This window comes from Taudactylus pleione, unplaced genomic scaffold (genome assembly GCF_031769625.1).
Source record: "Taudactylus pleione unplaced genomic scaffold, aTauple2 ptg000095l, whole genome shotgun sequence".
NCBI lineage: Eukaryota > Metazoa > Chordata > Amphibia > Anura > Myobatrachidae > Taudactylus > Taudactylus pleione.
This window is the reverse complement of record NW_028284497.1, coordinates 37,159,649-37,163,705: the sequence shown is the minus strand read 5'-3', so window position 1 is coordinate 37,163,705 and position 4,057 is coordinate 37,159,649. Positions and strand designations below refer to the sequence as shown.

The 4,057-nt window shown below is 38.1% G+C and overlaps 1 pseudogene; it reads right to left on the bottom strand.

Moving 5' to 3' along the window:
• Window positions 1-673: 673 nt before the first annotated feature.
• On the bottom strand, window positions 674-792 carry LOC148526737 (5S ribosomal RNA; annotated as a pseudogene).
• Window positions 793-4,057: the final 3,265 nt, after the last annotated feature.

Sequence of the window (4,057 nt, the reverse complement as noted above, 5' to 3'; positions counted from 1 at the left end):
GCTAAAATATTATCTTTTGGGGCAAGAATTCCGGTTAATCACAGATCATGCTCTCTTACAGTTGATGCACACAAACAAAGAGGTGAATGCCAAGGTGACCCACTGGTTTTTGGCTTTACAGCCATTAAAATTTGAGGTACAGCATCGACCAGGGAAACAGCACCTGAATGCTGATGCCTTTTCCAGAAGATTTGTGGTTCTTGAATCTCCAAGCAAGTGTGTGGTGAAGCTAGGGGAGCTCTGGAAAGTGGTAGACGATTGTGTTCCCGGTCAGATGACACAAATAGAGGTGGAAAGAATGGGAGAGATTCTGCACAGAGCTGTAACAAGAATTTAATGTAACCAACCATGATGCATTACTCAAAATATTTCATCAATAGATTATGGTGGTGCTCCCATAGCCTAAAACAGAATACTGTAATAAGCAAAAGAAAATATATTAAAATATAACTTTTAATAAGTATGTATAAAAATTATTAGTAAGAGGTACCAGGGTTAAACAATTTATATTGGCGAACTTATTTATTAGACAATTTCTGCATATCACCAAAACATTCCAAATTAAAGTAAAAATACAAACGTTTCATATATTATTACATAATGGATACCATGGATACTGGTATACAAGCTACACTGTGTGCAGTCCTATGATCCTCACTGATCTGTGCAAAATTACCTACAGCACCTGGTATTCCTAGGGGGTCTCCCACACCAGTACTGACCAGGCCTTTCACTGTATCGCTTCCAAGATCAGACAAATTCAGGCATAGTCAGTGAAGTATGGCTGTAGGTATTTATATGTCACTGAAACCATAAGGGGATTTACCTTATGAACACAGTCTGAGCTTGCTTAAAATGTAGCACCAATCATACCAGGAGAGTCCATTTATTAAGATTTAGCTTTCAAGGAAAGTGATGCATAAGCATACCTTACTTGTGATGCAAACAATAAATATATAATATAAGCATATATGAATGTTGATAATAACATAAATGAGCATCACATTAATCGTTGTATCCTATTGTACATTCCAAAGTATCCAAAAGTAATGCACTTATATAGGTATTCTGTATTATGACAAGTAAGATAATAAATCACAGAGTAAATGATTTATACACATAAATTAGTCACATATAGAAATGTGCCCCAAACTTTAGGCCATCTATACATAAAGGACCTATAATTTTGAAGTGCCAAAGATTAACCTCACAAATGCTGTGGCCACACTAAACAGATTAATCCCTTATTCACACTGTGGTAAACCAACAGTTTAAACAAGTTGAAGTAAAAAGGAAGGCTCAATATCCTAATTTAATCCTCAATATTTTCATGGATAAGCATTCATGTATCAAAAATAGCACATGAAGAGCCAGAAAAAGAGTTGCAGCACATAGAAAATGGTGTGTAATATCAGCAATGTGTTAACAAGTACGCTAAGGCACATTAAATCATTACCAGACTGGTCAGATATATAGCTTGGCAGTCATAATATGATACCAAATTGGGGTGATATAGAGTCCAATCCATGCACTGACTAGGTTTCCTGATATAGAAGCAGATTGTCATCCAGAGAGGACGCGCGTTTCACCCACATAGAGGCTTGTTCACCTCATGTAAATCTCCTAATAAACGGTGACCTTATTTAAATGTGTGGCACATACACATCACTTACCCGCAGGTAAGGTTCCGACTCACTGCTGTAAGATTAGCGCTGATCGGGATAGTTGCTCCACCTATGTTGTCTAAAGTTTCTTGAGGTAATCCCTACGTACTTCATGTCACAGCTGCACATCAGGCAGTATACAACCCCCATAGTACTGCAGTTAATAAAATCTTTTATTGGGATGATCTGACCATATTTGTCCTTATCACATTTGGCCATATACTGGCATGCTTTGCATTACCCGCAAGGAAAAGAGCCCTGTGTCGTTTTGTCTTTCTTAGGGAATTTAACGAAATGACTCTGGACAAAGTTGTCCCATAGGTTCCTAGACCTGCGCCAGCCCATGGCTACTTTGTTACCCAATATTTGTGATAGATCCTTGTCCAAAAGTAGAATTGGCCAATGTCTCTGAACTATATCTTGAATGAGCTTCCATTCTTTACAAAATTGGCCAATAAAACATATAGTATCAGTTTTATTAGTTCTATTTGTTGTTCCAGAGTTATGTTCTTTACCTTGAAAGATCATTGTTTCCCTTTGGATAGTAGAGATGCTTGCCTTTGCTTTCTTGATGCATCTTTTACTATATCCTCTTTCTGCCAATCATTCGGAAAGTTCAATGCTTTTGATCTTGTATATTGATTCTTCTGAGCAGTTCCGCTTGAGGCACACAAATTCACCTTTTGGCAGATTTTCCACTGTCGGTGGGAAGTGTGCACTAGTTTGGTGCAAAAGGCTATTTGTTGCTGTTGTTTTGCAAAGAGTTCAGTGTGAATTATACCTCCATCAGTTTTATAAATGTTAAGATCCAAGAAGGATACCCAGTCTAGACTATAATGGTGGGTCAATTTGATATTGATGTCATTATTGTTCAATTCTCTGTAAATTCCAGGAGTAGACTCTCTTCACCCTCCCATATTAAGGGAATGCCATCAATATAGCGCCACCCCCCCACAAATTGGGTGAAAATTAGTGAAAATAATTGGTCCATATCATCGCCGATGACTGTTTTCCTCTCCCACCTACTCAGGAAGAGGTTGGCATAAGTGGGGGCACATGCAGCTCCCATTGCCATCCCCCTCGTCTGTAGGTAGAAGCGGTCTCCAAAGGTGAAATAATTCTCACTTAGAATAAATTCAAGAATGTCCATTAGGAATTGGTGAAAGTCAGATGGTTCTTCCATTTTGAGAAAATAGGCGACAGTTTGAATCCCAAGATCATGTCCTATGCAGGTGTATAATGACTCAACATCAAGCGTCACAAGAAAATGATGTCCCTCCATTCTTACATCATGTAATTTTCTAAGAATATAAGATGTATCTTATATACAAGATGTTAGTCCAAGGACATGATGTCTCAAGTGAAGATCTATGAACCTACTCGCCTTTTCTGATAAACCACCAATCCCAGAGACTATTGGTCTCCCTGGTGGGTCCTTGATGTTTTTATGGACCTTGGGGAGCAAATACAGTGTCGGTATCTTAGGATTCTGTACTTTTAAGTCCTGCTTAAGAATGATGCCTCCTTGAAATAACTTATCAACAATTCTATTGTAAAGTGTGGTAAAAAGAGCATCATCTGGTAACAATTGGTATCTTGAAGTTGTCGCATCGCCTCTTGATAATACATCTTGACAGGCCAGATAACAATATTACCTCCTTTATCTGAAGGTTTAATAATTACATCCTTCCATTGCTGATTTCCTTTAAGTACTTTCATATCTGATTTGCTGAGATTTCCATGCGTATATCTCTTACCTCTGTTGGTTGAATGAAGTTGATCGAGATCTCTTGATACTAGTTCTTGGAAAATTAAAACTTCTGGGCAGAGAGATTCAGAAGGGAAAAATTTTGATTTTTTCTTGCAAATCGGTCTTATTTTGCTCATTGGATTATCAATATGAGTATTTTCCTCTTGTAATTCTTCCAATGCATATACAGTCTCTACTTCCTCATCATCCAGGATTGTCTTACTTTCCAATGTAGGGTCATTGGTTAATTTTTAATTCTTCTGATTAGGAAAATGTTTTTTAAGGAGGAGTTTACGTCCGAATAATTTCAAATCTCTCTCCCATCCGAATCGAGTAAATGACTGTGTTGGTGAAAATGATAGTCCTTTTCCAAGTATAGAGATCTCAGCGTCAGTTAGAACCTTGTTAGAAAGATTAATTATATTAAGTTTGGAATCGGAAGTCATTACCTCTTTGGGGTCCTGATCGGATATCTGGGCTGTGGGTGGTGATCCCAGTCTGATGACTCCCCTACATTTCTTCTTCCCCACCTCGTTTTCTTCCCATACGGTATTTTGATCGTCCCCCTCTGCTTGGCCCTAAAAAGTTGATGGAGAATGTTCATCAACATATATACCATATCTCTGACCAGGGGTTTTGGGGT